The sequence below is a fragment of the Onychomys torridus genome, chromosome 3 (genome assembly GCF_903995425.1).
Source record: "Onychomys torridus chromosome 3, mOncTor1.1, whole genome shotgun sequence".
Lineage (NCBI taxonomy): Eukaryota > Metazoa > Chordata > Mammalia > Rodentia > Cricetidae > Onychomys > Onychomys torridus.
In genome coordinates, this window is record NC_050445.1 from 54,119,780 (window position 1) to 54,144,249 (window position 24,470).

General features: G+C 36.8%; 1 protein-coding gene across 4 annotated transcripts in view; it reads right to left on the reverse strand.

Moving 5' to 3' along the window:
* Positions 1 to 24,470, reverse strand: part of Foxp2 (forkhead box P2) — a 531,866-nt gene that overhangs the window by 247,958 nt on the left and 259,438 nt on the right. For 2 of the 4 annotated variants that reach the window (XM_036182612.1, XM_036182611.1), the window contains exon 1: positions 231 to 597. The exons of the other annotated variants lie outside the window; for them this stretch is intronic. The gene's annotated coding sequence lies outside the window, so the exon portion shown is untranslated. Of the gene's footprint in view, positions 1 to 230; positions 598 to 24,470 lie in introns of those variants that run through there. 4 annotated transcript variants of the gene reach the window in all.

Sequence of the window (24,470 nt, forward strand, 5' to 3'; positions counted from 1 at the left end):
TAGCTTAAATCTACATTACACTTCTGACAGATCAAAACCAGCCCCCGTGTCAGGTCTCTCTGCGTTTTCCTCGCAAACACATACAATGCTCTAGTTCATTTCAATGAGCTACAGTCTCAGGAAGAGAGGGGAAAAAAGCGATTGCCAAACACCCCCAGTCAAGCTATCATAAAAGCCCACCCCTCTCTTAACTGTTACAGATATTCTCTTAGCGAAAAGTAACAACGTACCTTCTCTGGAAATGTTAGAGCAAACTTCCCGGTTTCAACTTCATAGGAGTTTGTTAAAGAGATGAAAAATTAGGAAGATTCAAAAAGCCAGTGCGGAAAAACAGTCTAAAAAGAAGGGAAAACTCAGAAGCTAGCTCACTGTCAAAGCCACCATCAGGCAACTATTTACAGCAGTATTTACACTACTGTGAGTACACCTCTGCCCGATCACGTCCCAGACTGATGGCATTTTGTGCTGGTAATTAAAACAAATCAGGCAGCTCTGTGATTGTTTTGGCGTCCGTGGACACTCGTACACAAAATCAGCATTTAATCACTAGGGTATGTCTTTGGTGTGCAACTGAGGGGTGACAAAGGTTCAAGACTGAGCCAGCATGCTTACCATAATCTTTCTAAAATAAGTGCTTCATTTTTTTGTGTGTGTATGTGTGTGTGTGTGTGTGTGTGTGTGTGTGTGTGTGTGTGTGGGAGAGAGAGAAAGAGACGAGAGAGAGAGAGAGAGAGAGAGAGAGAGAGAGAGAGAGAGAGAGAGAGAGGAGAGAACCAGTTTGAGTCTCTCAAGTCCCCGGTTAGCTTTCATGTCTGTGATAAATACACTCCTTGCTTCCCTTATTAGGAGAAGCTTACCATTATACACTGCACTTTTGGTAAAGCTCCAGTGCTCTGCAATTTACAGCCAAAGGAAGTAGTTTACAAAAATAAGCAAACCCAAGACAAGCATTTCACAGCCACAACATCAGATAAGCCAGAAAGAAATAATCTTCAACACACATCAAAACCACTTCACAATGACAATTTGTCCAAGCAGATGTTAATCAAGCTTCAGCCTTTGAAAGCTAGATACCATCAATTACTAACCTTAATTGAAATCACAGTTCTCCAGCCTCTCTGCCAGCATATTCAGAGGATGATGTATTAAGATATTTACAGTAAAGTAAACAATGCATAGTTGCAATGAAATGGAAAATTTTCAGCTAATGGTGTTTGTCAATCCTTTGTCAATTTTTCTGCCTGCCACAGATGTTTTCTTAGCTGCTTCACAAAAACAGGAATCAACTAGCAGAGAAGAAAGACTTTCTCTCCCCCAGGAAAAGAGTACAAAGCCAAGTCTGTACACAGCAGATGCAAAAGAAAGTCCATCTGCTACCAGCTCACAACACCACATGGAGTTTTAAGATTTCATACTGTAGGTAGCCTAGCAGGGTTTGTGAGGACCCCGCCAGAATGAAAGGAGAAACGCTAATCTCAAAGTGTCAGGGCAAAAACTACAGCGACACAGATGGAATGAACAACTTACTCCAACTGGTAAATCAAAGGTTTATTTGCAATGATTTCCCTCACGTTGCAAGAACTGGCTAGTTTTTTAAGGAGTTACACCCAGGATAGGCACGGCACTGTCTTAGTTTTATGGCCTTTTACTGTGGGCAAAGACTACTTGAACTCACAGGTCTGAGCTGACTGGCAGCAGGAGTGGACAAGCTTTAACAGCACCCTACCTACAACTTGCTGAAGACAAAACAGCAGTGGCTGAACAATGCTGTGGGAGAGAGCTGAAGCCAACGCTCCTGCCACTGGCGTCTCCTGTTTTAGCTCCTTCAGAGCAGTAACATCTGCCTCTACTTTTGTTGCACATTTAAATACTAAACAGAAGAGGGGACGATGTATAAAGAAGTACTTAAAATAACTGCTTCTAATAGCCTTTAATACAGACATTTTGGGTAAGTAATTACAGCAAATTTCACATTTCACCTTCAACCCCTGAGGCTACATAAGCTCTCCACCTTCCCAGAAAGCAACTGAAGGCACTATTCCTTAGTCCTTCGATAGACAACAGTTTTAATATTCTGTTAGCATTCTTTTTCATTTTGCAGTTAAATAATTCACTCATTAAAAGAATGTTTATTCTACTTAGTTTTCAAAGCAAAATTTAAATACAGGAAGCTCACATGAAATAGGCAGACACTTAGAGATTCATTTTAAACATTCTTTTATCAGACGATGAACAAAGCAAATGAAATTCGTGTATGAGCAGCAGTAACTCCCATGCAAAGGGAATTAAATGACTACATTTAGGAATATGTTTTTAAGCCTTCTTTGTTCATTTTTAAACATTTTTCTCCCAACTCTTTACAGTTTTAAAAGTACTTCAACGTGTCTCTGAGACTGGGTATTATATGCAGTGATACAAATGACTTTATTTGCTCCAGAAGAAATAAAAGATAGTTCCCATTATCATATCAGTCAAATAACATTTACACACAAATCTATTTACACTCACTAAAATGATAACACAATATCCTCAGCAATAGAGCCTTATCAGCCTAAAATGCAGTGTAATAACAATTAACATAAAATTTAAAAGCTTATATTAATTTTTACCAACAAAAGTTTAAAAAAAACTTGATATCTCTGACATTCAAAAATAATGTTATAAATATGTAAATTCATTTTTAAAGTAAAATATTTGCATCTCCTTTCCTCCTCCAGGCTTTTGAACTTCTGAGGTCAACAAGGACAAACAATACCACTAGTGTCTCTTTGCAAAAAGCTGGGTTTGCTGTCTGCAAGCAATGGTATCATTTCCATAGCAACCCCCTAACTATTAATTTTCAATTAAAGCAGACACAAAGCGGACAGCCTCAGGCTGGCAGACAGTGTCAAGAGCCTATCTCTGTAGGCAACAGTTTCACACAGCTCTCAAGCCATAGGTGCCTCCCGCACAAAGCTGCATCAGGGTGCGTCAAGTTTGGCTGGTTACAATGGCATTAACCTTCAGTGCAGGCCTAAATAATTTATAGCAAGCTTCACTAAGCACACATAAAGGTGACAAAAACTGGAAAAAGAAATAATTAACTAATGCAAATACTCCTCAGTGTACACAAACAATCATGGAAAGATGTGTTAGGAGAGAGTGTGCATCCTTTCTGTCAGGTCATCTGTTCCTGGAAAGTCCCACATCCTTTACCATCAGCACACTGTTCTTCAATATCACCTGGGAATAACTCCAGGTTATAAAGAAAACATTACATTCTGCATATTAGTTTTCACAATCAAAACCTACCTAATATAAAAGACTGTAGCTACATTATATTACATAATAAAGGCCCTTTCTTTTTATAACCCTATGGCAAGGTATTTCAGTGGGAAAACCTTAACTTAGGTCCTCCAAAGAGCAGTGGCAATTTCAGAAAGAAGTTGCCAACCAGAATGTGGGGGTTTTCTTTGTTTTATTATGATCTCTTCTCTCTAATAGCAAAGGCTTAAACATCTTTGGGTTTCTTGACAACAAGGTAGCCTATTAGCCTCCTCTATACAGGACACTGATGATGGTCTCCTGCAACACTGATGTTACTCTGAACAGGCATATTTCAAGGCAAAACCCCATTCTGCTTATTCTTTTAAAAACATATTGAGGACCTACTGTGTGCCTGCTCTGGATTCAGTCAAATCTCATCTTATTTTCCCTGGAACTAATTATGCAAAAGAATGTAGGAAAGGTCAAATTTCACCAAATTGGGTATGAGGAGCTGAAAATCCTCTGAACAATTATCAATTTTGAGAAGGCTTAGCTATTCTCTCTAGTGCTGAGGGATCTATAAGGAACACAGACTGAGTGAGCCAGGACACTGATTAAATACCATTTCTGAAAGCAGCAGAAAAATCTAACAGGAGCACATGCCTAGCACTATGAGAACTGTAACCCCATAACAATACAATCTAAAGTAAATCAGTGGCATTTACTAAATTGCAGCCACCATTTCCAACAGTGAAAATCTGAAGGACGTATTCTCACAGAACAGGAGCATGTGGAAACTGCCTGCTTTGTTCTGTAGCGATGCTGTGAAGTTCCTTTATTGAAAAAGAAATGGAGGTTGCTGTATTTTGAGTGCTCTGCTTATTTTCTATTTAAGCACAAACAAAATTAATGTAAACTATAGAAAGAATTCTGTAGTGTTTCAAATGTGTAGTTCATTTGAGTTACAGGTATATTTTTCATGGTTGGAACTTGAGAAGGAAACTTTCCTTTATATTTACTTATTTTAATAAGCATTTTAATAAATATGCAGGCTTGGGGTTAACCTAAATTTCCTTCATATTAATCCACACACATTAACACATCACTTCAGTAATTCAGACTGCAGAACCAGTGAGAAAATATGGCCTGCCTCTAAAGAGGTAAGATAGCAAGGTGCAATGCTGTCCTCGGCCACCAGTGAAGTTTTGCTCTGCAGCTGCAGCATCATAGCTTGTGAGAAACATATGTTGTCCCCATGTCACAAATGCTAAGTTGACTGAAAGTGGAATATGAGGGTTTCAAAGTGAATCTGCTAGCATGATGAATGTATGATCTGCCCATGTATGTAGTGAAAACTTCCAGATATTGATTGTCTAAATCATAAAATAAGTTTGTAATACAGCCAAGTGGCAGGAGCTCTGTCTTTGGATAGAGTCTTTTCAGCTATGATCCACCTCCTTCACTGTGGCACTTCACTATTGCAAGGGAGATTTTACAGCCAATATGGCCGACACATGAAGATTGGAAACTACCTGTCTATTTTCTAAACATAGCCAAGGTATCTTTTCCAAAGTCAGTTGTATTATTTCTCCTAACACGGTAGATGCTTCGTGTTATTTGAAAGGCAAGACCCCTAGCATGTCTTCAGTGGCCAGGCTTACATGCACTGCCATATTTCATATGTAGACAGTAGAAACGTTTTAACATAGAAAACAATGGAAATATTCATATGAAGATAAAAGGGTAGAGAAATGTGTATTAAAATCATTTGAGTTCATGCTTCACTGAAAATAACAATTTTTATGAACTTCTTAGAAGATAAGACAAAAACTACATTCATCTTTTGGAGAAGTCCAAGAAGACACAGCTATGATCTTGGGAACTGTGTGGATCTGCAGCTAAGCTCTGCCTATGTGCTCTTCAAATTGTGCACACTTAACACTGTGTCTGGGGGAAGCAAGGAATCACATCAAACTGTGACTGTTGACAAGAAGTCAGCAATTTGAATTAAGGATCACTTCATAAAAATCAAGACAGTATAGGTGATTAATTAAATTTTGTAGTTTATTAAATAAGTTGTAAGCCTTTAATTGTTTTAATAATCATTTAAGGTGATAAAATTTGTGAGTAAAAACTATCGATGTAAAATATAAACATATCTCTATGGCCAGAGATTTTAAGCAAAAACAGAAAACATAGTCTCAGGGAGGCAGCTCCTTATTCAAGTGTCTGCTTAACATGTGTAAGACTCTGGGTTGGATAGCCAGCACTATTAAAAAATAATGAAATAAAAGTTGAGGCTCCTGGTAGGTCATCCACACTACAGTCAGTGAATGATCCCTTACCCAGAAGTACATGACCAGCACTAACAGATGAACTATTATCTAACAAAAAAGAGCACAGGAAATTCAGAGGTAGGCTAGTGGGGGAAGATCCTGGGATGAGTTAATGGCAGTTTAGGGTGAATATAATCAAAACACATTGCATGAAATTCTCAAAGATTTAATAAAATTACTTTTTAAGTTACGCAAATTGTAAACAAACAAATAACAGATATCTTATTTTCTAATATTAATAAATAGCTAAACTTCTAGATCTAAGCACTCTTTCATTTACAAGAAAGTACAGAGCTCCAGAACTCCAACAAATAAGAATCTGATGTCACTAATAGGCAAGAAAGAAGAAAATAACAAATGAGTGCTAAGTAAATTACACCAGATACCAGCTAGCTTTTCCCTTACCAATTTTAACCTTTACTAACAAGTGAGATTCCTCTGAGATGACATTACCAAGGATATGAAAAATAAGTGATAAAGTCACTATATCATGTTCTGCAGGCTCACATGCAGGAATGTGGCTTCCTATTGAGTGCCAGATTCAAATCCTACTTTATCTTTAAAGTTTTAAAAGTTATAGCAGGGGTTGGGGATTTAGCTCAGTGGTAGAGCATTTGCCTAGCAAGTGCAAGGCCTGGGTTCAATCCTCAGCTACACACACACACACACACACACACACACACACACACACACACACACACACAAAGTTATAGCATAAAACTACATCTTTCAAAAAGCTCAGGACCATTTTATACTGTGCTATTCCTATCTGTTCAGATCTTAGACATGTACTATGAGTATGAAGCTTCTCTCTCACACACAAAAAATCAACAAAAATAAAAATAACAAAAATACTAGATGTGAGTGAAGATGATGGTCAAAGTCATGTAACTAAGGCATTTCAATAAAATACAGATTTAAAAGTTTCACACTTTACTTTTATAAAAAATGAAACAAGATATAACAGTATAATAATTAAAGGCTTAAATATTTTAGCATAGACTTATAGCAGATTTTTAAAAATGTGTCAGAAGTTCAATAGGACATGAGAAAGCTATGACTGTGATGCAATGGGACTAAAACCAAAGAAAGTCAAAAGCCCACCTTGACTGAATGAACCTAAGTGTTGGCCATTAGGGTTTCTCTACTTTTAGCAGCCATTAGGAAGCTTATCTTAGCTCAGTCACTAAGCCCTAAAAACCCACCTGTATCTTTTGGTAACAGACTATACATACATACATAAACCTAGTAAAAACTCAATAGTTTTAATATTTGCCTAGACATAGACATAAGAATGGATACATTGGAAAAAATATTTGCCCAATCAGTGTAATATTTCTTGTTCTCTGCTGAAGAAGTATGAATACATGGTTATTCATAATGTTAAAGGGGATTTAATATTTGCCATCTAGCACATCTTACTATGTAAAGTCTTTTTCTTGTCCCCTTTTTGAAAACTGTTTCCCAGTGTTTTAGGTACAGCACCTGAATGTGATACAGACTACAGCACAGACAACTCTTAGCCCTGGGTTTTGGTACAGCTGCTGTTATATAGAACATAACATAAACATATGTAACAGAACATAAAATAAATGTACTACATTTCAGTATAGGATACACACCACAACTTTCTATGATATTAAAAGGCTTCCAGGATGTCCTGATATTGGGATTATATATTAGTAAAACAAATTAAAATTTTAATTTAGTTATCCTCTACATATCACTGAAACTTCTGAGAGTGTCTTATTTACTATTTATTCACTAAAGTACTTTGCACATGGAAATGGCTTCAGGAAATCAAGCAGCGGCTTCACACACATTTAGTTTTCACACTTTGCCTTCCTTTAATGTACTGCATGTGTCATAATCTACGCCTTTCCTTTTCACCTGCTGTCAAGCTATACCCTTTCTTCCATTGGCCTCTCTCCTTAGTTCTTCCTTTCCTCTTTATCCTGCTTGTTTCCTCCTTCTTTCTTTCCAAATAACTAAGACAGGGGTGAAAAAAGCAAAAACAACAGTTAATGATTCCAAATTGAATATCAATTTTACATTTTAACAACACACTAATCCAAATTAACAAGAAACTGTAATGATAGAAAATAAGGGTGTACCACGAAGATAAAAGGAAGAAGAGAAGAAGGAAAAAGGAGAAATAGATGATAAGGATATCATGTTTATTGCCCCTGATGGGACAAGATGGGTGACAAATTTAAGAGGTATCACTTGATTAAAAAAAAAAAAAAAAAAAAAAAAAGCACAAGAGAGTTCTGTGCAAATTTTAAAACCCAGGAAACTCATATCAGAAACTTTTCTCTCATAAAACATTGACCATTGGTATGATATTATTTCTACTGGGGAGAGTATTATGCAGGTACCAGATTCACAGCTAACAGCAACAATATTCAGAGAAAGTAACATTCTGATTAGCTGCTGTGTCTGATGTCACACACACTTTAGACACTACTGCTTCCTACCAGTAGGCAGCACTCTTACATCTGTTACCTGCAAGAATGCTAATGTGATGCAATGCCATCTGCAACTTATTACACGTTATCTGACCTTTGCTTGCATTCTAGCCTCATTATTTTGACTCTATGCTATTTAGGTCAGAGATACCCCTTTCTTTCTAAAAGCAAAATTAGAACTAATAAAATATTAGCAATGCCAGGTACAGTATGCATGAATATAAAAACAAGAAGTGTCTGAGGGTTAGATGTGTCTATTTCCTTTCCTGGCTGTTAGTTTATTACTTACTACAATTGAAAAGCTGCAATTAGGTGTAGTGTGAAATTCTTTAATTAAATGAAGTTTTGTTTCTGTTGCTTTTAAACAGGAGATCATATACATGGATCTTAATGTTAAATCCTCTCTCTCTCTCTAAATATATATATATATATATATATATATATATATATATATATATACATATATATATATATTTCAAACAATGAAATTATAGTAAATTATTTTAAAATCTTTATACATAAGTTCATAATGTAAAATATCCCATAAGACACTTGTAAATAATTTATATTCTATATCTCAAGAGTAGACCAATATTCACTTAATAGTATCACCCCATTTTAACCAATACTATTCTCTACTTCATCAAAAAGCACTTAAATATAAAATGGGCCAACATCAAAATATATTAAAAGAAATCCTTTGGTTCCTTCAATAACTAATCAGAAACACACAGAAAAGGACCTTTTAAGTTTAATGATACCTGCTCATTAAATGATGCTAAACATTAAAATAACAGGAGCAGCAGGGAATTTCAGTTTACATTAGAGAAAAAAATAAAAGGGCGAAAATGACTGAAGTTGGTCAGTTCAAGCTGATAGGGCACTTCAAATGAGAACCAGAAGAATAAAGAGACACTCTGGGTTAAATTGGGTTCCCCCGTTCCCTTCCTTGAAAGTGCCTAACTTCACAAATTTTATTTGAATTAACTAAACTGCCAAAATCAAAGCAGATATAATGTTAAGCAGGCAACCACTTCACAGTAGTTTACCTATTATATGGTAGATAAAACCTTAATATTAAAATGGTGAATTTAACTCCTAAATGTGTGTATGCCTTTTTCTCCCACTGAAGCAAGTAGGTTTGTTTCTGGGAGACATTGTTCAGTAGACAACACACTGATGAAGCTGTAGGGAAGCAGTCACATACAGATGAAACTGTTCCAATGTCTGATATTTACAATGCACAATGATGTTTAGGGAGAGTCTTGGAATAAACTACACAATGTGATACTCACTCAATTTTAAATGTGGGATATTTACAACGCTGTTCTTAGAATTCCCTTTTCCTTAGAACAAATATATTTTTCTTTCTGAGTCATGTTTCTGAAGTCTGCCTAACAGTGACATTCCTTCAGGTTAAATAGGCTGAGTCCTCACAACATTGTGAATAGTGGTAGAGTCACACTTTTTCCTACTTGTGACTCCTTTAGCCATTCAGCACAATTTCATCACTGCCTGTGGGTTTACTCTTTTATATGTAATCACTGTAGTAGCTAGTGAATTTACAGTGGAGTCCATACGAGTGCCATTTTCACAGGAGAGAGAAAAGAAGGTTGATCCTTATTATTTTTAAATGTGTGTGTGTGTGTGTGTGTGTGTGTGTGTGTGTGTGTATGCGTGCAAATGCACATGTAGATGTAAATGCATGTGCACAGGTGTGCACTTGAATGTGAAGGCTTGAGGATAACCTCACCTGCACTTAGTACTTCATTTTACTTTATTTGAGACAGGCCCTCTCATTGGCATGGAGATTACCAATTAGGCTAGGCTGGCTAGCTAAGGGGACCCAGAATCATCTACTCTCTATCTTCCCAGTGCTTGGGTTATAGGTGTGCACAGTGGTGCCTTGCTTTTGATGAGGATGCTGCAGATCAAACTCAGGTCCTCATGTTTGCAAGGCAGGAATTTTGCAGACTGTGCTCTCTCTTCAGTCCAGTGGTTCTTTAAACTCAAAAGACCCAAGTTGCTGAATAATAATAGTGTATGTTAGTTAGTAGGCAGTAGTTTGGTCTCAGATGAATTATAAAAACTTCAAATTATACGATGTATGCTTTAAATAATCAAAGAAGCAAACAAGCTTTTTGTGTATGTTGCTGTGAATCCAGGGCTCTAGAGAGGGCTCCCCCCATTAGAGTCTTTCCTAAATCCCCACACCATTTTCTTGTCATTTTGCAATTTTTACCAGCACTTTCTAGGGAGCTATGCGCATTCTTCGTTAAGTTCATATAATCAGTTATGAATTCTAAACTGCAAAAACACAAGCTATGAAAAGGTGAGCTATAGACTGATTATAACACTGGCATGCATGTCTTAAAGGAGACTCTGCACCTAAGAGCTGCATGTAAAAACATTTGAGCCTGACATGGTTGTTCATGCCTGGAATTATAGTAAGAATGAGACAAGAAGATTACAAATTTGAAGCCATTTAGATCTCCATAATGAGATGCTGTCTCAGAAAAGTAGAAAACAGAGCAGCAACAAAACATTGTTTTTGAGTCTCACAAAAACTTTGTTGACACTTTTTTGAAAACTACAAATAATAATGACTGCCCTTTGATTAACTATTACATCCCAAAGTAATGTATTTTAACAGTCTGAATGAATCTCAATAATTTTTATAAGTATGCTAAACAATTTTGTGTCAACACTTCTGATATAAAAAGTGAGAATCAATGGATTTTTTGTATTGTGTATCTTTAATACATTTTAATAAAAATAGAATTATAATAGTTCCCCCTTCAATTTCCTCCTCCCAGTCCCTCCCATGCCCCTATCTCAAATTGATAAACTCATTTTTTTGGTTATTATTATTACTCTTTTTTTTTAAAGACAGGGTTTCTCTATGTAGTCCTTGCTGTCATAAAACTCACTAAGTAGACCAAGCTGGCCTCGAACTCACAGTGATCTGCCTGCATTTGCCTCCCAAGCACTGTGATTAAAGGCATGTGCCACCACATCTGGCTTTTTGATTGTTATTGTTAATTTTGTTGTTTGTGTGTATATAACTTCAGGACTAACGACTTGATATTAAACAACCAATAAGAGGGCTCAACCTTGGGAGAGGCTAATTCTTCCTCTCCTTACTGTCATTAGGGGTGTGTGTGTGTGTGTGTGTGTGTGTGTATGTATGTGTGTGTAAACAGTCTAGGGTTGGGATGCTATGGACAGTTTTGTTTAATTTGTTTATTCATATGATTCAGCTGATGATAAAAATTGATGTAAGTTGAAATCATTTTACAGTAGAACACAACTAAACCATCATGAGGCTGCCAGGATTTTTATTCTCATGTGTTACTATGGGTATATTATTTACTTGATTATAAGGGCAGCATGACTCTTCGGGGACTATAAGATACAATATAAAGTTTACACACACACACACACACACACACTATTAAACAATTCAAAGAATTTTGAATATGGAGGGTTTTTACAAAAGATGTTGAATAATAAACTTTTGGACCAATAGAAGCTAAGCAGTGTGTGGCTATCAAGAGAAAGGAGTAGAGATAGTGGAGGTACGAGGCAACTATGGAAAACTTGCTGCAGGGTTCTGCCTTGTCATTACACTAGAATGCCTTTGAGGGTTATGCATTTAAGTCACCTTATTATCACCTGGGTAAAGAAAGTGCCTGTCACACAATAGGTCCTCTGCAAACACTTATTCAAAGGTCTGTTTAAGGAAGTGTAGTGTTAACTTCAACAGGTAACTGTGAAGTAAGACAGGTGTTTTTAATTTCTGTATGCAATCTCTGCAGTGGAGACTATAGATATGCTATTTGTTTTTTAACACTTCAATGCATTTAAAATATTTATTATTACTATTATTATTGTTGTTGTTGTTTGTGTGTGTGTGTGTGTGTGTGTGTGTGTGTGTGTATGTGTGTGTGTGTGTTTGTGTGTGTGTGTATGTGTACTTGTGGAGATTTGATGACAACTTTCCAGGAATCAATTTTCTCATTCCATGAGACTTTCCTGGGATTGAACTTGGGCCATCTGGTGTGTGTGCAAAGCACATTTTACATGCTGAGTAATTTCACAGACCCTCACACTGTAGATGCCATAAACTTGAATTTGTGTCTTTCTTTAATTGTGACCCCTCTCAATTGTGATCTTTAATTGTGATCCCTCTCTCTGTAGAGAGGTGAATAGATAGATGATAGATAGATAAAATTAAAGTAGATTTACTCAATAACAGAATAACCCTGCCCCAACTAGATACTACAAGCTAGCAAGTAGAAAATACAGTGCCAGGAATGTGTTGCCTCATTTTGGAGAGCTGTCCAGTGAGATCCCATAGACTACTAAAAATTACAAGCTATTATAAATGTTATTGCTTTTTCTCCAGACCTTTACAGTAAAACTTTATTCCTGAAGACATCACATAGTTGAGTCATAGAACATAGAGCTGATATTGACCTGAAAACTTCCTCCTACTGGACAGTAGTGCTTATAATGCTGGAAAGTGGTATTCACAGAAGCAGAGTAGAAAAGTAATCATTGATCTTATCCAGCTGTGAATTCTCTGAGCTACATTAATGACTGGCCTGGCAAAATGTGTCCATGCATTGGTGTACAAGTGAATCCAATATCATGGGAGTAGCCAATCACTTTCTGGTTGGATTTAGGTTTGCTTTCCAAGATGCAGCCCACACCTGGCCCATACGTCTTTAAGCAAAGAGCCTATGACTAGACAGGCCATAGACCCTGAGAAAGAACTAATAGTATTATTATTAAATAGGCATAGCATTAAACTGACTCTTAATGACTTATCTTTATACACATAGATTAATTTATCTCTCAGTCCTCATCAGAGAAGTTCCCATTTGCAATAGATGATGATTAACACAGAGACACACAACTAGCTAACATGTGGGAAATAAAAGACCATGGTACGCTCAGACTTATACGGAATATCCGTATCAAATCCCTTCCTCCCAATGCTCAGGGATAATTGGGGAAGATGAGGCAAAAGGATGAAGAGAGAAGTGGTAGATGACTGCAGGGAAACACTGTCTTCAGGACACAGTAAGACACCCACACATACCAACTCACATTGATTGTGACAGCATGTACAAGCACCTTGTAAGTTCAAGCCAGACCATATTCCACAAAAAAGGAGAGGTGGGCACAAAGTTCCCCCAACCCTGGCTGCAGAAATTGATATCTCCCGGAAGGGAATAGAGGCTACACTTAAGGGTGTTGCCCTTGGGTAGGTTGACTACATTCCAGTGGGAGGCTAAACATCCAAAATATATGGACAAAAGTTGTCCTTGAGGGGTAGAAAAAAGCAAATGAGGATACAGAGTTGGGTAAGGAGGAAAGGTGGGTGAATCTAAGAATGTGGAGAGTGAGTATGGTCATGATATACTGTTTGAAATTTTCAGTGAACTAATAAAAATTTCTCATAAAATACATTTTTACTTTTATTTTTTGGCTTTTGTTATATTTTTGTGAGTGAATATGTGTGGAATGCATGTAGTCGTCAAGGCTTTCACTGTACTTTTAATTTATTTAACTTTTATTTCATTATTATTATTATTATTATTTTTTTTTTAATTTTTATTTTTTGGTTTTTCAAGACAGGGTTTGTCTGTGTAGCTTTGCACCTTTCCTGGATCTCTCTCGGTAGACCAGGCTGGCCACAAACTCACAGAGATCCACCTGCCTATGCCTCCCAAGTGCTGGGATTAAAGGCATGTGCCACCACCGACGGGCTTTATTTTATTATTCAATATCTGACTCATGTGTGTTTGTGTTTGTGTGCAGGTGTACATTTGCATACATGTGCACACTCGTGTCCCACATGTGGAACTCAGAAGACAATTTCTAGGGAGTTGGTTTTCTCATTTGAACAACTAGTTCCTATGCACTGAACTCAGGACAACAACCAAGGGGAGAAAAGCTTTTACCTTCCGAGGCACAGTGCTAGCTTTTTCTTTTCTTTTCTTTTTTTTTTTTTAATCTGGAGCATAAAAATTGTATCAGCACTAACTTCTACAGAGTGGTTGAAATTTATGTCACCTTGACATTCTGTTTTTGTGGGTTTATACATACTATACATACTACTTATCCCACTCAGTGTCCCTATTCTGTTTTCAAATCATCATTGTATTCTGGTTCCACACAGAATGATGTGGTGCAATCCATTTTCACTCCTTCCCTTCTCCTTCAAAAGCTCTTTTACCTTATCATGGACTATTTCTAATTTTAGGAACTATACTCCACCCACACAGTTTTAAAAATTAAAATTTAGGGTCTGCACATGAAAGGAAACACTGCAGAAATCATATTTGTGAGTTTTAGTTTCTTCATCCAAGCAAATATTTTCTAGTTCTATTTTTCCCAAAAAAATACTATAATTTCATTTTTTTCTTTCTGGCAGCATAGATTACATTGAGTATAGTCATTATATTTCCTCTATCCAATCATCTCTTGATGTAAATCTAGATTGATTTTATTTCCTAGCTTCGAAAATAGGGCAGCAATAACCATTTATGTGCATGATGTTAAGACTTTTACAAGTTATGACCATTGAGCATCCTGTAAATTCACTCTTGATATACTGCATATATTTTGTTTATGTTCTAATTAATAGACATGATAACTACATTGAACTTCCTACATACTTAGTGTAAACTTGATTTCTCAGCAGAATCCATCCTGCACTTCTTCCAAAATACTACAATGCTCTAAACATGTAGTTTGAATTGGATTGATCCCACAGTCAACTGCTAAGGTGAGCACTGATTATGTTAAGTCAGTCAACAAGTCTCATCCTTCAAGCACCTGTAAGTTCTTCAATCATTGTATGGAGCTAACAAGGTCCCAGTTTCACTCAGCACATCATTCACCTGACATGAATCAAAGGCAGGTGGATAAGAAGGTCGGTCTAGAGTGGTTCACCATGTTGATGTTAGGAAGTATATCCCATCTTTTTTTCTGGAATGGTGATATGACAATGGAGGGATTGAGTCTGAGGCTATAGCAGGATCACTGTTTAGAGACAGGATAAACAAGTCAGGGAATTTCAGCCATGGGAAGGTACTTCAGTGTTTACATGGCATCAGAAACTCTTTACTATCACAAAGAAATTCAGGTATTTAAAAAAACCTGTTGACAAAAGAATTCCTGAAGATTCAGCTTTAAAGATTAACTCAATATTGACTCCAAAAGGTCACAATCTGTTGCTGTCCACTTAAACCTGTTGTCAGATGCATGTAGCACATCATGATTACCTATAAAAACAACCAGGAAAGGAAGACTGTTTTTGTCAATGCTTCAATCCCCTGTTGTTTACTACAGTTATACTTGTATCTATCTCCCTGGTTCATAAGTTTCTGATCCAACAAGTTGCTTGTGGTTTCTGGATACTCTATCTGGCATTGTCCCAAGCTCTCAGTCTGGTTTACTGAACTTTGGCTTCCCAAGTGGCTCTCAACACTGGTTTTGTTCTTCTGTTTTGGCACAAATTCTCTGCTCCATTATATCTACTGAAAATCTCAGCTTCAGCTTCCATCTGGCAGAGCCTTATTATCTGAATATCCCTCCTCCTTCTTGGGCATTTTTAGAGTCAAGCACAATGAATCAATTATGGAATCCTGGCACTGTAGCAGGCACTCTGTTAAGCATCTGTACAAGATATAGTTCCTTGACACAAAAGGAAATAAATGTAAGTATTAATGCAATTAAAATAATTACTTTAAAATCATTACATATATACACTGTGTTTTAATACTTTTACTGTAAAGACCTACTATGCTTTACATAGCTTATGGTTTAGTACAAATGAGAATCATTAATGATAGTCTTATTTCGATCTCTTGTATTTCAAATAATTATGTTCACGAATACCCTTGAGGGCCAACTATTTCTTGGCTTATAGAGGTCCAGATTATTCTTAAATTGTTTATTAACCATGGACAAAAAGGCCTAAAGTAGTATCTTAATTTGTATCTTAATTTTTGTAAGAAAGTACATTTTAAAAGGAAGAATTTGTACTTATTATATTTAGATTGTTTTGTCTTTACCTTCAGTTACAGAAATATCTATGAACCTAATCCCTTGAAACAAGCAGCCACTCTACCAGAATCTACAGATATAGTGTAGATATAAGATATAAGGTGTCTCTAAGTCTCTTCAAGGTTACCTAAATTATGAGGCAGATATGATGGGTGATGGTGCTCTGTATGCTATGAATGTGTTGTTCCCATTGGTTGATAAATAAAATGCTGATTGGCCAGTAGCCAGGCAAGAAGAATAGGCAGGATAAACAGACAAGGAGAATTCTGGGAAGAGAAAGGCTGAATCAGGAGTCACCAGCCAGAGACAGAGGAAGCAAGATGTGAAGGCAGAATTGAGAAAAGATACCAAGCCACATGGCTAAACATAAATAAGAATTATGGGTTAATTTAAGTGTAAGAGCTAGTCAATAGTTAGCCTGAGCTAATTGACAAGCAGTTTTAATTAATATAAGCCTCTGTGTGTTTACTTGGATCCAAGTGGCTGCAGGGCCACAGGAGCTGGGCAGGACCAGGAAAACTTTAGTTACATAGATATTTATCAAAATATCAATAAAAATTTCAGTACAAAAATTCTGCTACAATGTATCTGTGAGAATCTAGCATGTAAACCACCTTTTTCCATTTATTATGCAACAAATGGTGACAAGATTTCCTGTCTTTATGAAAATCTAGTTTACCACTATCCTTCCTTACATAATTTCACATGACCAAGTTCATGCTCTGCTGTGAGCACCTTCTCCATGGCAAAAGGAGAAACTACCTGGCCAGCCCTACCTCATAATGGAGGTCAGTGAAGGCCAATCTCATATAACCTATCATTCTCTGTCTCCTTCCAATGTGCTGTGGTGTAATATTTAACCTATTAGTTCTACATGATTTTTGCTACTCTTAAATTCTTATTTTTTCATATACAGCTTATGTTTAAGACACTTAAAATATTTATGCCAAGGAAAATCTCATTTAATTATCAAGATTCATTCTTTGAATTCTCTATGCATTTTCTTACCTTAAATTAATATGTTGGCCATGGCTTAAGTCTTATTTAATGCCTATGTTTCACTTTAAAGTTCCCTTAGAAAACTGACATCATTTTTATTGTGGCACAGAAAGTTTAGACCCATTCTGGGACTAATCAATAATACTCTCACATGTTTTTATCTTAAGAAAATAGTTTTGGGCTTGGTAGGATGGTTCCGTGCATAAGAACATTGTCCACTCTTCTAGTGGACCTAGGCTCACTTGCTAGTTTCCACATGGCAGCTCCCAGAAGTCTGTAACTTCAGTTCTGTAGGGTCTAACATTCCTTTCTGGACTCTGTGGGCACTGTAGCCACATGGTACACAAATATACATACAGGTAAAATATCCCACACAAAATAAAAAAAAAAAAGGTAAAAGAAAAATGTACTCATGTGTGCTTGTGTGTGTGTGTGTGTGTGTGTGTGTGTGTGTGTGTGTGTACGTTCCTTTGCTATAACCTTTTGTACTGAATTTGAGAAGCATGCCTCTAGCCCATCAAGATTCACCAAAATCAAATCTTTTAGAAAACTGTAGTGTTCAGTTTATCTGTGTCATGAAAATGTTTACTACATCACTCAGGAAATGCTTATATTAGCTAAAAGCAATACAGCACACTTGTAGCACAAATTAACTAACCATCATAGCTTTCTACTATTACATGCTAAAATTCATCTCTATGCACTTGAACTTTCAATGTCCTAACATTTAGTCTTATATTTCTATTTTTCTGAAACTGTACAGTAGAATCATTTTTTAAAAATATTTCAAGAAAGTATACAAGGCTACAAATTGTCGAATGTGACTGTCAGAACTGCTACTAGCAAAGTAGCCAAGTTTTCTAAACAGCAAGAAAGATGTAATGGGGAAACTCTAACATAATGTCAAGGAGACAACAGAGTTATTCAATTTGCTTCCTGAAGCTTCACAGTTCAATAACCATTCTTTCTAAGAAGGCTTACAGTTTTTAAAATGCACAACTGTTAAACCAAGAAAAGAGTCTGAGATGACTTCCTTGTTAGGGGAAGTAGTGAATTCTCAGACAGCACAAACCACTGTAAACTATTTCAGTGGAAGTAGAACAGTGCTGAAATGTGCAGTTCCATCTAGCCTCTTGTGATGTTCATGCACTAATTGAGCACTGGGGAATGGTGGACACCTATGAAACCAGGTCAGCATTAGGGAATGATGTACCTCCATGATATCTGCCTGGTCAAAGTATAAGAAAGACACCTGCCTCACTCCCTCGAGGAAACACTCTATGCAGCTAAAGATGTCTAAATAAATTGGTATAATTGCTTGGTCACTATTAAATATTCCATATCAAATATTTCATATAATTCCCATCATATATCTGTTGTCTTCATCTTCATCTTGTACCTTCTCTGGCCAAGTTATATTCTGTAAAACATGAGTATAAAATATCAGAAGCAAAATGACTAAAATCTTTGCTTTAAACTGAAAGGATTAAGTTGTAAGACAATGTCGAAACAAAGTCAATTCACCAAGACAAAGCTTCCTGAATTTTAAAAACATTTCCTAATAGTCCTATAATCTAACCATCAATTGAATTCAATATGTTTTGTCTTTTAAAAAAGAAATGGCCAAATGGATGGATTTAAATTTGCAATAACTTACAAAACTTTTTACTGTGACTATTCCTATGAATTCCATAAATCTTGTATTTATCAAACCTATCATTTCCATTAAAATATCAAGCACATTTATAGTCTGCTAACATATTTTGGATGCTCAGAATTTACCCTAAGTTGTATTTTTCAAAATTTAGTTAAAAATATATTTCCTCAAGCCTTTTCAGACATTACAAATAAACATAAAAGTCCTTAAGCAAATGATTAAATCTAATATTCAATATTTTATCAAAACTGGTAATATATTATTGTGACATTCTTATCAAAACTGGTAATATATTATTGTGACATTCTTAATAAATTAGAGTTTAGAATAAACTTAAAGAGTATAAATTCTGCCCACAATGATGAAGCCATGTTACTGACTATATGGAAGATAATTTCCACAATAGAAGACACTGTGTTTTAACTGTTTAATGAAAGCTTTGAAGGTTAATGCATATTCATGGTATAACTTTATTTTCTCAATGTGAGTGTTTTCAAATTTCATGTATCTATGGATATTCTCTAAAAATATAAAAATGGAACAAATAAGCATTTAATGAGCAAAAACTTAGAGAGAATGTGCAAAATTAAAAGGTACCAGAATTTTAGCTTATTTATGTTTTCCTAGCTGTATTTATATAACATTTAATTTTCAAAGTTAAGTTATCTATAAAACTAAATATTTCTATAACATGCAATGCAGATGAGAAAAATTATTCTTCTAAATAATTTTCTGATGAGGTTATATTACCTGGAGTCAACCTCAATCATGCTCAAATATGAAATCAAAGCATCATTTTGGAAGGGGAATGTGATTATGCCCTTAAATACTTTTATCAGTATTATTCTTGACTGTATTTTTCATACTTCTTCAAATTTCCATAAGTAGTCCCAAGTGCTAACTCCTTGGAGCATCTGTTACCCTGGCAACACATTTGCCCACCATCCTGGATCTTTCAAAGGATTCTATCCTAAAAAAAAAAATAATCAAAATTTTTATAAACATAATTTCTTTTTTTTCCTTTTTTAAAATTTATTATATTTGTGTTTTAATTCCACACATCAGCCATGGGTCCCCCTGTCCTCCCCTCCCCCACCCCCGCCCCCACCTTCTCCCCAACGCCTCTGCTCCATTCCCATCTCCTCCAGGGCCAAGACCACCACTGGGGATTCATTTAAACCTGGTAGAGTCAGTACAGGCAGGTCCAGTCCCCTCCTTCCAGGCTGAGCAAAGTGTCCCTGTGTAAGCCCAAGGTTCCAAACAGCCAGCTCATGCACTAAGGACAGGTCCTGGTCCCACTGCCTGGGTGCCTACAAAACAGTTCAAGCTATTCAATTGTCTCACTTATCCAGAGGGCCTGCTCCAGCTGGGGGCTCCACAGCCTTTGGTTCATAATTCATGTGCTTCTATTCATTTGGCTATTTGTCCCTGTGCCTCTCCAATCTTGGTCTCAACAATTCATGCTTTTACAGTCCCTCCTCTTTCTCCAAAATTGGACTCCTGGAGCTCCACCTGGGGCCTGGATGAGGATCTCTGCATCCACTTCCATCAGTTATTGGATGAGAGTTCCAGCACGACCGTTAGGGTGTATAAACATAATTTCTATTAGTACTTCTTGGGGGACTATTGCAGAAAAATATTCCATGTTGTTTTCTACTTGACATGTGATAAGCCTGTTGAAAGGATTTCTATTTGTTGCCTGTTAATTCAATAGGAAATATTTACAGTAAAATATTGACTATTAAATAAGAGTCAATCTTGGTGCATCCCTTATGATGCTGTGCACTTATAAAGGTATCTTCTCAGGGGAGCATTAGTTGTCAGGGTAGAGAAACATATAGTCTAGAGACATGCCCCAAAATGCCAAGAACCCCATGTCTCTTTACTGGAAGGATAATAACAAAAGATTGGTACTAGTGGGTAAGAGAGATTTATCCTGACTGGGCCGGGCAGGAAAACTCTAACTACAAATGGCGCCCAACGTGGGGTACGAACCTACGACCCTGAGATTAAGAGTCTCATGCTCTACAAAAGATTACAGCCCAGACATAGTACTAAGCACTCTCACAGGTAGTTCCTTTAATCCACACCACAGCCCTGTGAAGGAGGAATTATCCCTTATTGCATTTTATAACTAAGAAAACTGTAGGAGGTTAGAAACTACTGCAGAGACTATAAACTGACTCCCTACATATATTTTCCAATGGTGTCTCATAGAAATAGAAACATCATTTCTGTTTTCTCAAGGTCATCCAAAATAAATAAATGAATTGAATAAGTAAATAGGAGTATATATTTTCTTCAAGGCTTCCAATGACTCACGTCTTAGGGATGAAATCTCTATTCAGGATATGCCATCAAAAGGAAGAATGTATGCCCCTGATAGAATTCTATTTATTTTTGGACAGAATGAGAATTTGGGAAGGTGTTAGCTTGGATCACAATAGGAAGGCAAGCCAACAGAGTCAGCCAGGCTATGTGAACTGGCTGTTTATGCCCCTCCCATGTTAGGTCCACATTAATTTCAAAGAAGTATTAGTGAAATTATTAAGGCCACTCCACGTAGTTACAAGGGAGGTTTACTTTGTGGGGTAACTTACAAATGAAGGGATAGGTTGCAGGGTCTAGGAAAGGTATGGCACAGACCGGCTGTGTTCTCTGGAGAACTCTACTTGGTCTACCTCCAGTGTCCAGGGTCCTGGAACCAAGAGAGGCCTCTCTTCTCGATCCTGGGGCTTCAGCATCTTCTCTCAGACCCGCCTTGTAGGCATGACCATTACAGAAGCCTCAGTGGGGGTTGGAACTTCCAGGCCAAGGCTGGAATGGCTACACACTACAAAGAAGACCTTAATAATTCTATCTATTCTGCCCTTTTTTGGGGGACTCTAACTCTGGATTTCATCTCTTCGATATGGGTACCGAAGCTAAGGGGTTACTTACTGACAAAGGACAATATGAGAAAGGCGGGCCATGAAGAAAAGAACCAATGGTGAAAACTGACATCAGTATATTGAGTGTGAGTTGGGACTCAGAATGTCTAGGTCTTTGAGTTCCACCCAAATCATTCCAAATAATGTTGTAAAAATAAATCTGATCCTTCCTCACTGAGGGCTACCAGCACACCTGCCCCACAATCAGTAGTTCTTCTTGAGTCAAAGTTTTCAGACATTGGACATACTACAGTATAAGGAACACCTTGTTAACTAGAAGCCACCATCTTGTACCCAGATGATGTTATTTGGTGCTTCTGAGGCATAAGATGAGTCTCTTTTCTACCTACTACATTAACCAAGTTCCCACCCCACAGCAAGTGGCTAAATTTGAAGTGAAGTACTCTGCCTTCTGTATGCAGGCTCCCAACAACATAGTGTTCTTGGGAGGGATGAGGGACAGAAAACAGAGAGATGTTTTATGTATAGAAACAACATATGTTTTGTTCCAAATAACAAATGCAATGTTCTATAGCCTAAGATAAGGATTTTTAATGTTTGTTAATGAATAAGTCTACACTGCTAGAATAGGTTTCTGTTAAGACAGTACTTTTACATTTTCCTCGATATTTGTTGATGAATGCAAACTCTACCAAGAACTAGAGCATAATAGGTAAATTTTCTGTATTCAAACCTTAAAATACTTTGCATTTTCTAGCATCTGACAAGAATGTCTTCCTTCTGTTTTTTCAAATCTTTTCACTATTTCACTGAAACTCTGTCCCTACAAAGACTCCCCTGTGATCCAAGCTGAATGCACTGCGAACACATGCTTCCATTTTTATGTCACACCATGATGATGATGGACAAATGTCTGAAATGTAAGTAAGCCTCCATTAAATGTTTTCCTTTTTAAGAGTTGCCATGGCCATGAAGTCCCTTCACAGCAACAGAAACTTAACTAAGTAGTTACATCTCAGTTTGACAATAAAATAACTGAATATTCCTTTCAAGTGATGTGATGGGCAATCATTATTCACAAGATTATTTCACTCAGTACAGTGAAAATACTACCAAAATATTATTTCTTTGGCTTGAAAATATATGTTAGAGCCAAGGATAATAGCAAAAGTTTGAAATTTCAGTAACTCAGAGGGAGGGACAGTAGAATCAAGAGATCAAGACCACCCTGGACCACCTAGCAAAAACTTTTCTTAAAAATACAAAAATAACCAAGACAAAATAGTTTACTTGTAACACATTTATTCTTGATTACTGGTACAGATTGATAAACTAAACATAAAAAATGAAAATGAAAATAATGAATGTGAGGTAACTGAAAAATATTAAGGACAACATATTCAAAATATTGTTGTTTACAAAACATATCTTATAAAAAACATAGTCTAATGGAAATGCAGACAGAGCCCTTATTCTAGCCACAAAGGCAAAGAGCCTGAATTTGAACTTCTGATTCACATAGTGATATTGCCATTGATCCAGTTAGAACACACAGGTTCTCTTGTCTTACATGCTATGGCAAATCACTAATGCTTAAGAACAAGCAGCACTTTGCAAGGCTCAGGCATCACATTGATATGCTAATGATTCATAATGAGGCCACAAGACATCAATTATATAAACGAGGCTAGGAACAGAGCCAACACAGGTACACTCTACTAATTTGTTCTCTGTTGGCCAAAAGCCAACTGAATGACAAGCCAATGCCCCTAAAGCCATTGGGGCAGGACTCCTCTGTCAGAGAGGGATTGGACATTGCATCCTTGGTGCTCTGTGTGATCTCTCTCCGTCTAAGACTCTTTTAATGAACCATGCAAGAACACCTAATGAGAAGACATCTAAAGGGTCAGTATGCACACATACTAGGAAGAATACAAGGGAACAAAAAAAAGTTAAAAGTGAGGAGGAAAGTCAAGACTTACAAGGAACTTAATTGTATTTCTAAAGCAAAAAAACAGGAACCATAGAAAATGCACTAGGATTTTTTGCTATACTTTAAATTTTGATAAAGTTTGATAATTAATAGATTTACTGTAACTAGACTAAATCAGGATATTAAATGGTGTTTTATTGTAATCAATCTATTTTTCCCCACTGAGGAAATCTTTGTTTATTGGTACTCATACATTGTGTATAATCATGAGAAGGACTAGAAACAGACCAACTACAAATTTAACCATGGATATCCTCTGGGTAACAAACAGCACCTTTATCAGAAAAACACAAAGAAATCAACTTGGTAACCCTACAACAGGACTGAAAGACTCCCATGAATGACTGCATTTGCCCTGGTGCTGGAGTCCAGCTCTGGATGAGAGCAAGGTCTGAAGATCATTGATAAAAAGAAATAATAAACCCCATAACCCAATTTTAAGAATCTAGAGGCATATGGCGGCCTGTTCTCAGGCTGCATCACAAACGCGAAGCCCAAACAAAACTGCAGGGTATATTGCCATGTCCCAAGCAGTGTCTTATTAACCTTTTTAAATTGACTTTTCTGTTTGTTTCTTTGTTTTATTATTATTTTTTATTCATTTTTACATACCAACCACAGACACCCCCCCCGAATCTTCCTCCTGTCCCCCCTATATAACTCCCGCCATCCTTTATCCCCTCCTTCAACAGGGTAAATTCTCCTGTGGGGGGACAGCTAAGCCTGGTACAATCAATTGAGGCAGGACCAAGCCCCTCCCCACTCCATCAGGGATGAGCAAGGTGTCTGACCATAGGT